Source organism: Misgurnus anguillicaudatus, unplaced genomic scaffold, assembly GCF_027580225.2.
Source record: "Misgurnus anguillicaudatus unplaced genomic scaffold, ASM2758022v2 HiC_scaffold_26, whole genome shotgun sequence".
Lineage (NCBI taxonomy): Eukaryota > Metazoa > Chordata > Actinopteri > Cypriniformes > Cobitidae > Misgurnus > Misgurnus anguillicaudatus.
In genome coordinates, this window is record NW_027395276.1 from 5,302,432 (window position 1) to 5,316,673 (window position 14,242).

The following is a 14,242-nucleotide window of genomic DNA, read 5'->3' on the forward strand; positions in this document are numbered from 1 at the left end:
AAAAGTAGTGGCAAGCCAGCTATGCACATTCATAGCGAATAATAATACATATGAAAAGTTCCAATCAGGATTGAGGCCCCACCATAGCACAGAGACAGCGCTGCTTAGAGTTACAAATGACCTCCTATTAACATCCGATCGTGGTGAAATCTCAATCCTCATATTACTAGACCTTAGTGCAGCCTTTGACACAATAGATCACAGAATCTTACTCAGTAGACTAGAAAACTATGTTGGCATCAGTGGTCAGGCGTTAGCCTGGTTTAGATCGTATCTAACCAATCGCTATGACTTTGTTTATGTAAATGAGGAAGAGTCATATCACTCCCCGGTTAAATTTCGGCGTACCACAGGGATCAGTTTTAGGCCCTATCCTATTCTCGTTATATATGTTACCTCTAGGAGACATTATCAGGAAACATAACATAAGTTTACACTGCTATGCGGATGATACCCAGCTTTACATCTCCTCACATCCTAGCGAAACCCACCAGTTTGCTAAGCTAACAGACTGCATTAGCGATATTAGGGACTGGATGGCACATAACTTTCTTATGCTAAACTCCAATAAGACTGAGATACTTATTATTGAACCAAATCGCTACAAACATAGTATGTCAGATTACAAGTTGTCCATAGATGGCTGCACGGTGGTGCCATCTTCCACGGTTAAGAATTTAGGCGTGATGTTCGACAGCAATCTAGCTTTCGATAGTCATATCTCCAACGTCTGCCGCACAGCATTCTTCCATCTTAGAAATATCTCAAAAATACCCCATGTGCTGTCTGCATCAGACGCAGAAAAGCTTATCCATGCTTTTATGACCTCTAGAATAGACTATTGTAACTCGTTACTCGGGGGATGCCATGCAAATCAGGTAAACAAGCTACAGCTGGTTCAAAACGCCGCCGCAAGAGTGCTGATGTCACAAGGTGACGATCTTTTCGGGGCGGAACCAAAAGCTGGGAAAGTTTGGTTCCGCCCGGATGTTTCCGCCCAGACCGGAGAAAAGAAACACCGGACATCCGGCAGTCTCGCGAAGGCTGTAATCAGCCGATCAAGCACAGCTGTGTATAGTTAAGAAGATCGCCGGGTGATTGGACAACTGGAGTACACGGAGGAGTATTTAAAGAGCAGTTAAATCACAGTTCAGGAGTTCGGAAATGAGAGGGGATCGACGCGGGGAAAGCTCCTCTGCCTAGGGCAGAAAAAGTAACGACGCACCTTTTGAAGAGCCGGCAGGCTCTGTTGATCCGGGCTGCGCTTGGAGCGCGCGGAAAGAAGACAGGAGCTGCCTGGGGCGAGGGAAAGGCGATACGTGGTGGAGAAAAGGAGCACCCCGAGGAGAGCATTGTGCTGTCAAGTTTACGGCCCTACCCCTAAAAACAGCGTGGTGGGCGAGCCGTTAGAAGCGTCAATCCAAGCAGCCACAGCAACGAAACCCTATTCAGGTCGTATTTTCCATCGCCCTTATTTCAGCCCAAGTAAAGTGGAGGACGCTGGGCGTTTTCCTTGTTGTGTACACGTATAGTGTGGTGAGTGAGACTTTGTAATTAATAAACTTTTCACGTTGGAGTGGTGCCGTGTATTTGCTGTGGGTTGCTGTGTGTCTTGTCAGACGAAGCCCCGCATCATCCATTCTTCTACTGGGCAGAGGATGGAGAGGCTAACGACCTCAGAATTTACAGCTATTATACGCAGTGTGCTATTTGGAGTCGAAGTGACGCGGATCAAGAGCTGTCAGTGACTGTGAGTACAATATTGGAATCATTCGTAGTGAACACTTGCCTGTGTCTGTCCTTGTCGCAGAGTCAGAGGCGAAAGAGTTCCGCCACCCGTGGTCTCTACAAAGGGGCGCCCCTGTCCAGGATTCGATCGCCCTACAGGCAGTGGGGATAGGGCAGCGTTCGACCCGGTGAGGCAGTGTGTTATCTTCGCCCCTCTGCTGGACCTGCGAAAAGAAAAAGCCATACCAACCCAGAGAGCTGTAAACAGCAGAGCCGGTGAGAAATACTCGAAGTCCAAGTAACAGAGTTTTGTGTCCTAGCGGCCACCTGTGGAGAGGAAGGAGAACGAGAGTGAACATACGGAGAACAGACTGTGCAAAAGGATACCTACCCAGAGAGCTGTAAACAGCAGAGCCGGCGGGAAATATTCAAAGTCCAAGTAACAGTGCTTTTGTGTCCTAGCGGCCACCTGTGGAGAGAAAGGAAAACGAGTAACGCACGCCAAGAGAATGGACTGTGTGGAGATCCAGTTGGTGGTGGAGGAGAGCCTAGAGTGACCATTATTTTAAGTTCCCCTTTTTCCCTTCCCTATTTATCTTTTTAAGTAAATTAAATAAAGTACATTTTAAATTATGTCTACCTTGTGTGTCTGGTCATTGGGGTGGCTTTGGGAATCTCCTCGAGGTGGAGAAAGGGGCGTGACCTTATTTACATCTGGGTCCACCCCTACCTGTGACACTTACTCAATCTAAAAAGTATGACCACATCAGTCCAATTCTGGCATCTTTACACTGGCTACCAGTTAAATATCGCATACAATTTAACATATTACTAACTACCTACAAAGCCTTAAATAGCCTAGCGCCCTCGTATATCAAAGAATTACTATCAGAATACAATCCACCACGTAAACTGCGCTCACAAAATTCGGGTCTCTTAATTATTCCTAAAATATCAAAAGTGTCTAAAGGTGGTAGATCCTTTTCCTACTTAGCCCCTAAGCTCTGGAATGATTTACCAAATAATGTTCGAGTATCAGACACAGTCGATCAATTTAAATCTAAACTTAAGACATTCTTCTTTAACAAAGCATTCACATAAAATATGTCCAGTAAAAGCACTTTTCCCGCAGTAGTTATTTTGTCTAGAACAAAGCACTCACATACCTCATATGGGTAATATACTATTGCCGCAATAGGTAGCCTGTCTGGAACCGAGCTGACTTAAACCACTATAATGTATGACACTTGCATTACATGCGAACGGCCCCTACGCTAATAGAACTCTGTTTTTGTCTCCCTGTGTCGTCCTCTGCCCCGAGGACAATGACACAAACAGACCCAGTTCCTGTTGCTGTGAAGGTCATCGCACCACTGATCTACTGGCTGTCCTTCAACGTGATGCATAGCCGATGCTCGACCAACGACCACCGGCTGAACCAGTTTAATCCGCTTACCCGCTTCCTATCCCTACCGTATCTATCTATCCATCTATCCATCTATCCATCTATCTATCTATCTATCTATCTATCTATCTATCTATCTATCTATCTATCTATCTATCTATCTATTGTCACGAACCCATCCCGTCTAGGGTGGGAAAGGTCCGATGACAAAATATTAAGAAGCTAAATATTAGTTTTCCCCCTCCCGCTCCTGTCCCATCTCATCACAAAACACAGGAATACGTTCAAGAGTTTTATTTACTCTGTGAGGAGCATCTCTTCGGAAAGGGATAAAGGCCAAAATAACAAACATAACATGAATCTAACTTAATTTTAGATTATTAACTTGCCTACAAAAATAAATAAAAATACAAAAGAATAACACTCTTCTTCCCTCACTCCCTAACTAAGCAAAACCATGAGAAAAAGTAGTACAAACTAAAACAGCCATCCCAGACCTACAGCTCGTAAAGTAATTAATTTAACAGAGGAAACAATAATTGAATGAAATGACACATTAACAAGAATAAGAAACAAATAGAAAAATATTTACAAAACTCTGATTTCAACAGGAGCCGATCTTAGAGACTCTATAAAGAGATCCAACTCTTAAAGCTAATAACCGACAGTTGCTAGCCCACACATGAGTCACAATAGACCCTCAAAGAGGAGACAGGAGCTGGAGGGTAGAACGACCGAACGTGAGCTCCGCAACGCGCTCTACCGAAGCTCCCGCACACGGTCTTCTCTCGTGCTTTATCCCGTTCTCACTCATTAGCTGCAGGTGCTTCCAATCACGCGACACTGCCAGGGATAATGAGAAAACAAGGGAGGGGAGAAAAACACATATAGAACAAGGCAATTTTACAAAGACATCACCTCTCTTAACTTTAACTCCCAGGACGTAACACTATCTATATATATATATATATATATATATATATATATATATATATATATATATATATATATATATATCAGGGATGCACCGAAATGAAAATTCTTGGCCGAAACCGAAAAACGAAAAAGAGGAAACCAAGGCTGAAAACCGAAAGCCGAAACACCGAAAGAAATTATGCCAATTATTAGTACCACCATTGCATTTATGGTATTTTTGCATGTAATAGAAATGGAGTCTTCTCACACAATTTGAGAAGAAAATTAAGCCAAACAGCATGTGGCATAAACAAACCCAACTTCAGTTATATAGGCTATCTGCCTCCCATCTGGAAAAACTGGTGAGTAGGCTACTAGTGACACATCAGGTTGTTAAAAGTTAAACTGCTTGTTTAATTAATCCTTTGGTGCTTGTTTGCCATGCAGTATACATTTAAAAACTGAGATGTGCTAGTTGTGGTTTTGTTTTAACGTTAATGTTACAAAATGCTGATAAAAATGATGGCATTTTTATGCACGTTAAAACCCGAATGGATTGAAGGCTCAGTCAAATATGAATATCTTCTTTATTTAGTCTGACATGTTTTCGTTTAGAAAGAAAATCATATTTAGCCTACCTTCTCCGGTGAAACACGTTTTTCTCATTAATGCCAGCTGCAGAAAAACTCTGCTCTGTGGTTATCCAGTGAGAACAACAAACGGATCTAACAAATATATCTGAATTTAATATTATGTTACAAATAACGCAAGCTGGCTTGATACATTATTGCTGAGGGTGCAAAGTTATGAGCTTAATTTAACAACACTTCACAAAACGGAGCTATTGTTTGCTGTTATGGCATTTGCAGTTATCGGGTTCGTTATAACCATACTGATGCAGCGGCGGAGAAGCACGTCTAACACCCGGCATTAAAGCTCTAAACACTTAAATGAGTCTGCAATCTGAATTACTAAGACCATCAGAAATACATACATATTAATTTTCATGTATATTTTATATTAAAGTCTGTAAAAGACCGTACATGTGAAGTGAAAAAGGATTAAATGAGCAGTAGCCGTAATGCTGCGGTGGCGGATTAAAAACATTTGAATATAATTTTTTCCCCATTCTAATTATTATTGCAGATCGAATATTTGACCATTCGTGCACATCCCTAATTTTAAAAGCAATCATGTTAAATGTCTGTTATTCTGGATGTTAATATGAACGAATGTTTAGTCGAAGCTTGTGAAAACTGTACACAAATGCAGAAAATCCGCGGGTTTGGACACAAACATTACGGTCGTGGGCGGGAGTGAAACTCACAGGTTGCGGAGATCCTGGTCAGAAATTCGGTGGACGCGGGTTTGAGAGAAATCTAGTCCACACCGCAGATATGTTACTTCAGACAAGCACGTGCAGGTCGCGGTTTCTGTTTGCGTCATCACAATATTTGATAAAAGTCTTTCGGCCAAAAACCATATATTCGGTGCATCCCTAAAATATATATATATATATATATATATATATATATATATATATATATATATATATATATATATATATATATATATATATATATATATATACATATACACATACACATACACACATATATATATATATATATATATATATATATATATATATATATATATATATATATATATATATATATATATATATATATATATATATATATATATATATTAGGGATGCACCGAATATTCGGGCACCGAAAATTTTCGAGATTATATACATATTAATCTCTCCCAAGGGTTTTTGTCCTTCTAGGATTTTTCCCACCGGGTTTTTTCCTAGGGGGTTTTTAGTCCCAGGGAGAGTCAGCCAAATTTGACTTTGGCTTAGCTTAGCACTTTACTGTATATGTAACACTATTAATACGCTTGCTTGTACGGTTTAACCTTAGCCGCTATGTTCTACTGCTTATATTATCTATTGATTTTCTGTGTTCTCCTTTACATCTACTCATGTAAAGCTGCTTTGCAACAATTAACACTTGTGAAAAGCGCTATATAAATAAAATTGAATTGAATTGAATTGAACATTTTGTTTTTTTCTGTTCTGAAGAAAACACACCCACATTCCCAAAATATTGAAAAAACTGACATTTTAATTTTGTTTTCTGTTCTGTAGAAAAACACACCCACATTCCCAAAATATTGAAAAAACTGACATTTTAATTTTGTTTTCTGTTCTGAAGAAAACACACCCACATTCCCAAAATATTGAAAAAACTGACATTTTAATTTTGTTTTCTGTTCTGAAGAAAACACACCCACATTCCCAAAATATTGAAAAAACTGACATTTTAATTGTGTTTTCTGTTCTGTAGAAAAACACACCCACATTCCCAAAATATTGAAAAAACTGACATTTTAATTTGCATTCTCTGAAGAAAACACACCTACATTCCTGAAAGAGTTAAAAACACCACTTCAACAGAGACCTTCAACATAGATCTTCAACAGAAGAGCAAGAGACATCGTCATCAATAAAGGTAAGTCATAACAATAAGATCAGAAAAAATGAATAATGTGAAATATGTTTTTATTATTAGTGGTGCTTGCATTTCATTAATCACTATTATTATTGCTCATACAAAGCCAGAATACTGATATACTATTTAAAGTAGGGCTGTCAATAGATTAAAATATTTAATCTAGATTAATCACATGATTGTCATGAGTCAACTTTTTATCTGTTCTAAGTTTTTAATACTCTAATCAATATGGTTGTGGACAAATATAGATGCTTTATGCAACCTGTTTACATTTTCGACAGAATCATCAGCCATAGTTTTGTCTATAAATTTTCCTTTCAGAAGACCCTTTTCTTTCTCCATTTCTGTTTGCTGCTGCATCATTTGTGACTCGTGCTGGCAAACTGAGTCAAAATTAGCAATATTTTTCACATTTGAAAACACAAAAGTACCAACTCCATACCTTAAACACACTGGCAAAAGTAATAGATTTGGCACACACAAAGTCAAAAACAATATCGATATATGTTAGACTTTTTTCTTTTATTGTTTAATTGAAATTGAGACAGTTTTAAGATCGACTGTAATGCAAGGACCTAATATAATTGTGACACTTCAGACAGATTAGGATCCATTTGCAACTCTTTATTTAGTGATATGCACAACAAACAGATTATAGGCAGAGCAAGGCAGTGAGACCTAAATGTAAACACAGACCAGGGTCAAGACAGGCAGATATCAATCACAAATGTAAATCCAGTCCAAGATCGGGGCATGCAGAAAACAATCATAAACGTAAATCCAGTCCAATATAATAACCAAGAAAAGCAAACACGGGTATACACAGAGAAAACACTCAGAAATGCAGCACGGGGCTTCGCAACCAGTGTGTGTCCTTGGCTAAAAAGGCCTGCTGATACGTATGGAAGTTTTTTTTGGTCTTTTTTAAATTAATTAATAAAATTATAAAATAATTAATTAAATTATAAAATAATTAATTAAATTATAAAATAAAAAATAAAATCGCAAAATAGGTCCCAAATTTGAAAATGAAATGCTATATAAAAATTAAAACATTATGTTAAATTATTTCATTTTTAACGTGATGAAGCATCATTCCGGCCAAATTGAAAAATTAAATTAAATTGATGATTTGACATTTCATTTTCAATATAATCTTGAGTCAAGACTGACAAAATTCAAATAAAAAGGCAAGCTTGAAAAGGAATCTCTAAATAATTTTTTTAAAAGGCTTTTTATTCATGCCCAAGCAATAATAGGGACAAAATTAAAATGTAAAGTTCAGTTTTAATTTCATGTTCTGTTTTTCTTTTTCATTTTCGTTTTAATTTTCCTGTTCATTTTTATTTTCAACTTGTATGCAAATTCAATGTTAGTCAGTGGGTGGGGCTTACTTGCTTAAAAAAAGGGGATTGGCTGAAGCAGTGTTGCCAACTCATTGACTGTGTTGCTTGCCAACTTAGCGACCTTATTGCTACATCTAGCGACTTTTAGACTCATTTAGCCAAACTTAGCGACTGTTTGGATGAATCTTAGCTTCACATCTGTACAGATAATCTACTGTGTCGATTGTACTGGCCAACGAGTGCCGTTGGCGTTGTCACGGTGAAATGTCCGTCTACCCTCTGTGCATGGAGCAACATTTAGACTGTACGAGCTGATGCGTGGATTGTTTACATTTCAAAGGAGGAACAAACATTAATAGAAGCTGGTCCGCTGTTATGTATGTGCATATTTTTACACATCTGATCCGGTCAGTCATTCTCAGTCCGGACTAGAATTCGGGTGAATGTGAGGGTTGAGGGGGGCGTTAAAGCTGATATCCATCACAATAATCTTACACATCAGATATTTTTCTTCAACAGTTAATTAAAGGGGACATATTATGGGGCGGTTTCCCGGACAGGGATTAGACTAGTCCTAGACTTAAACACTTTTAAGAGCTCTCCAAACTGAAAACAACTTGCACTTACATATCTTAAAATACATCCGTGCCCTTTGTTTTACCTCAAAATGCACACAGGTAATGTTTTTAGCAAGGCATGTTTGTTAAAACTAGTTATATTTCCTAATTAAACTAAGGCCTAGTCCTGGATTAAGCTAATCCTGGTCCGGGAAACCGCCCCTATGAGATTTTTTTAAGATGTAAACTTAATCTAAATCTAGGGTCTGAGGGTCATTTAAAATGCAAATGAGCGGATGAAGTGCAAACACTGATCACAATGATGGTGGTTTGTTGCAATTGAAACTCAATTGTGCTGTGAATTATTCTCTCTCTCTCTTTCTCTCTGTACTAAATAGCTGTGCTGTGGTTGGATAGTGCAGATAAAGGGGGCAGTATTACCTTATTCTGACATCACAATAAGGGCCAAATTACAATGATCTATTTTTTCACATGCTTGCAGAGAATGGTTTACCAAAACTAAGTTACTGGGTTGATCTTTTTCACATTTTCTAGGTTGATAGAAGCACTGAGAACCCAATTATAGCAGTTAAACATGGAAAAAGTCAGATTTCCATAATATGTCCCCTTTAAACATTCACTGAAGACATAACAGATTATATCTGCGTGAATTCTGCTCAAAATAGATATTTTTAAAACTGTAATTCTGTGTAGATGTCTATATATTGGGGTTGGGCACCTGCACATAACCCTTTAAACATCAGTCAGGTCCTGAAACATCATCTCTCTTAATAACTCTTTAAACATCAGCAGAGGTGTAAAGTACCTGAGTAATTTTACTTGATTACTGTACTTAAGTATTATTTTTAGGGATTTTTACTTTACTTGAGTTACAATTAAAAATCAGTACTTTTACTTAATTACATTTTTTTAAAGAAAAAAAGTACTTTTTACTCCTTACAATTTTATTTACAGTCAAAAACTACTTCTATTTTAGAGATCTATTTTCCCTTGCTCTATCAAACCAATTGATTTGCGCTGATGGCCAGACAGGCCAGTTTAATTTAAATGTTATTTATTCTGGAGCCTTTTGACCACACTAAGGGATTGGCCAACAGTTCATTTAATGATGAAGATTTTTTCGCTTTTTTGAAACAGACAACACATGAAGTGTGACACGTTTCCTGCTGTTTGCAGCCTCTCTATCAAGACTAATACCTTGTTCACACTGTCAGTCCAAATCTAATTTTGGTGCATATCTAATTTGACAGACTCACTGTCCATATTGTGTATCACAACTGTTCAGATCCGATCTGTGCGTCCTGTAGCTGTTTCCCGGATTATCTGCACTGTATCCATGGCAATGACGTCGTGCTGGCACGACAATCTGCCTCGACGTCTGATGTGTTTTATGTGACTTGACAGCTTGACATAACCGAAAAGCTACCCAAATGCAATCAGGGCGGTCAGACTAAAGTGGATTTCCGGAGCAGCGATTTGAAAAGGATTTCAAACCACCTCTGGATGTAGCCTGAAATGGATTAGAATAAAAACAGATTTCATGTGGTTTTTAGCCGTTCACACGTTCTAAATGTGATTGGATTCCTATCAGATATGCACCAAAATTTGGGATTTGGACTGACAGTGTGAAGGTCTAATACACCTCTTCCTGCATCGGCTGCCTGTGAGAGGCTTGATATAGCTTGAAATTTAGGTTAAGTTCGAGGTTTTATAATTTTGAGTAGCATGTTGCATACTGAAATTCATTGTCATTGTCACAAATCTCCCCATTTTTCTGTGTCTGTACCATGGACTTTCTTTTCCGTGTCAGTCTCACGTATTGGTATCTCAATTGTTTATTCTATTTTCTTACCATTTTCACATGGGTTTGGGGTTAGAATGACTTTTTGTAACATAAAAGGACATCCAAACCCAACTCCTAACCCTAACGTAAGGCGACAATTGTTTAAAAGTCTGGATAAACTAGTATAAACCAATAGTTAAAGTGACATTCTAACCCAAACCCCAAATCTAACCCCAAACCCACGTGAAAATGGTTTAAAAATAGGAAAAACAATTGAGTAATCAATATGTGAAACTGACATGAAAAAGAAAGTCCGTGGTACAGACAAGGAAAAATGCGGAGATCCGTGACAATCATGGATAAATGAGCAAAAAATGTTGTGACTATACCATGGAACTTTGTTAGGTTCATGTTGGAAATGAGGTAGTAGTCTTATAGTTTGATAATGAAATACAATTTAATACAAACAGTTGAAAAGGATAAATCCTTGTATGTGCTTCATTCACTTCATGTTTTTAGAGATTAAAAGCTTAAACAGGAATCCTTCGTTTTCATTCTTCCTGTTACTTTTACTTTTTTAATACTCAAGTACAATTTTAATGTGGTACTTTTTTACTTTTACTCAAGTATAATTCTGGCCAGATACTTTTACTTTTAATTGAGTAAAATTTACACCTAGTACTTGTACTTTCACTTGAGTAACATTTTTGAGTACTTTTTACACCTCTGAATACAGTCAGTTTTTGAACGAATTGGAGCTGTAGAAAAATAACCAATCCGTTCCACAGACTTTGAGCCTTTTGATAGTGCATCTAATATTTTCTAAGTTCAAAAGTATCAAGTAAATCTAGAAACAGTTTAATTTTGTCAGCCCGTGTGAAAATTGCAGCTGATAAAGCAGCTTTACTTAGCCCGAGCTGAAACTCTTAAAAAGAAACAGGCACTTGAGTTGGAAAAAGCTCAGCTGGAATCTAAGATGGAAGCTCTTAAGTTGCAGTCTGAAATAAATGTTGAAAATGCAAAATTAAAAGTGTTGGAAATCTTTAAAGCAAGTGAACTGCATAGATTTCATTCATCTGTCAATAAAGGAAATTCTATGAATGAATCTCTGGATAAGGCCTAGGAAGAAAATTAGTTTTTATTAATTGATTCTGAAACATCTCCTCTACATTATACGAGGATCAGAACAGTTCCAAAGACTTCACTGCAAAGGATTGTTTAGAGACCCCAAGTTTCTTTAGGGCTTACTTCTGATCAAACATCAGCTGCAACTACAACTATGACGTCACATATTGACCAGCAGGATGATGCAGCTACATACACCAACATTGCTGTTCTTCAAAGACAAAGTGATTTAGCCAACTTGCTTGTGACCCAGCAGAAGGGAGATTCCAGTATTCAGCGGTGATCCACTGCATGGCCGGATTACCATATGGATATGGGCAAATGGGGCAGTTGCCCCGGGGCCTCCGGCATGCACGACATGTCATGTAACGTGCATTTTTTACATTTTTGTTTTCTTTTTTTTGTACAACGACATCAAATACAAAAAACCCATTTTGTACAAAAAAATTATTTTGATGTAATGTGCATTTATGCCACATAAATAAATTAGAATGTGCAAGTCAACAATCCAATGTTTACACACTCACTATATAAGCGTGACAAATTGACCAATTAAATAGTGTGAATATTTTCTACCAGAAGACATGCCCTTTACGATTGGTACAATGGTATGGGAGGGCGGGTTTAAAGTCAATTCTTCACAAAATTAAGAAAAAAAAACGTAGCTAGACCGCAAACCAGAAAACATAATGGATTGATGCATTCCTACCAGAAACATTAAACGAAAGCAAAAAAAGGAGAAAGAATCGAGAGGAGCGGCTCTTTTAGTGTGCATTCTATCGACAGCTTTTTTAAAAAGGAGGTTGCTACTAGTTGCTCGTTAGAGAAGGCACCTGTTGCTAATGTTAGCAATGAGGCTGATTGTGAGACCACCAGTCCCGCTTGCGAGCCCGAGCCGCCGGAGAGTCTCTCGCCACCACCTGGAGCAAGCAGTGCTACATGTGACACGGTCCCAGAGGTTAGTGCCAACAGCTCAACACAACCGGTGTAAATCTCAAGTTTAAATTTTAGCAGTTAACTAGTGCAATCCTTTGCAAAGACAATCCGCGCGCGTCTTTGCGTTCATCGGCGCACAACCGCTTTCAAAAGATGACGCGCCACGCGAGTGAGTTAGCTTATGAAAACATGACGAGACTAAAGTAAGTTTCTAATAATAATTAAAATCTTTTTGATTACTTGATCATTATTGGCTTCTGTAGATGTACATCAGAAATGTTTTGTGCAAAGCAGGGAAAGGGAAGCAGAAAGGAGAGATTATGAGTTTAAAGGGAGGTAAGACAAACTACATCCTCACCCTGTCATGTATCAAACATTAGAAGAAATATCTCGGGAAAACCTCTTGTCAAGTCTACAGAATTTCATTGTTGCTGAGAAAATCAACACATGTATGTGTTATACTGTTCTGTATTTTCAAATGAATTTAATATTTAGTTTACTAATATTTAACTCTAGGACACTAACTTACATAACAGTTAGCAGTAACTATGACTGAGATTATTTAGTATAGCACTCATAAAATGATAAAATTGCTATCATTGTATAATGTAGAAAATATTTCTCTGCTGTCATTATTTCCAAACATGCTCTGCCATTTATGCCCCCAAACATGTTAATAATGTTAGGTATGATGAAGATTACACTTGTATATCTTTCGCAGTAACTGTTGCACTGTAGAATAGTGGGTTAAGCAAAAGACATTGTATAGAAGTGTTGCACACTTCTTGCACACAGCAGGCTTTCAAAAAAAGTCAGCAAAAAATGGGGGGCCTGTGCCCCAGTAGAGCTTTATGTCTAGCAACGCCCCTGCCTAAGACTTTTTTGACTCATTTTCGCAAATGCAAAGAATAAAAAACGAACTCAGAACAAGTACATTCTAAAGCATAGAATTATACTGTGTATTCCTTTTATATTGTATATTAAAATTGATTTAATACCTAATTACATAAATATGGTGTACCTTTACTTTTCTGGAGTAAAAGTACGAAAGTACTTTTTACTTAAGTAAAAGTAAAAAAAACCTAGATGTTTAATGTACTTAAAGATTAAATATAAACCAAAAACTTGAAATTATGAAATGTAGTGGAGTAAAAATTAAGATAATATGCTTAGGAATGTAAGTTTTCAAAGAAAAACACTGATAAAATACGAATACTTAAAGTATTTTTACTTTCTACATAAAAGTAAACTTAGTAGCCTAGTGTCCGCCTCTGGAGTTGATAGGAAGAGGGGTGGGAGGGGCCCATGATGTCTTTGTGCCCAGGGGCCCAGAATTTGTTTATCCGGCCCTGATCCACTGAAATATAGGGCTTTTATGAGGTTTTTTATTTACGCTACAGACCTATTACAGATCAGTGTGTGGGACTTACAAAAATACACAAACGATGATAAGCTGCCAATCACGTGGTTCAGACCAGAGTCGTATAATAAGAGAGTTACGACACTCAAACCCCTTTCACACAGACCTCTTGTCCCAGAAAATACCCGTAAAATTGCCAGACAAGCGTCTGTGTGTATCCTCGATGTATCCTCGAAAATCATGTATAATTATATTAACATTTAATGTGTACTATAAATACAATTAAATATGAATTTAGTGTATTTCTATTATGTTTCACTGTTACAAATAACCGCATTGGCAATCTTTTTTGTGATTTTAATATAGTAAAAGTGTAGGAATTATGTTTTTAGCAGATTGATAGCCATTTATATAGCCATATTTTATTCCACTAACCCTAACCTCTTCCCCAAACCTAACAGTCTACTAATACTCTAAGGACAGTTAGACAGTTAGTTGAGATATAGTTGCAAATTAGTGAAAGCTGGTTTACATAGTTGAA

At 37.5% G+C, this 14,242-nt stretch overlaps 1 pseudogene; it reads left to right on the plus strand.

The window, feature by feature from the left end:
• Positions 1-6,465: 6,465 nt before the first annotated feature.
• Positions 6,466-14,242, plus strand: part of LOC129433651 (uncharacterized) — a 113,684-nt pseudogene continuing 105,907 nt past the window's right edge.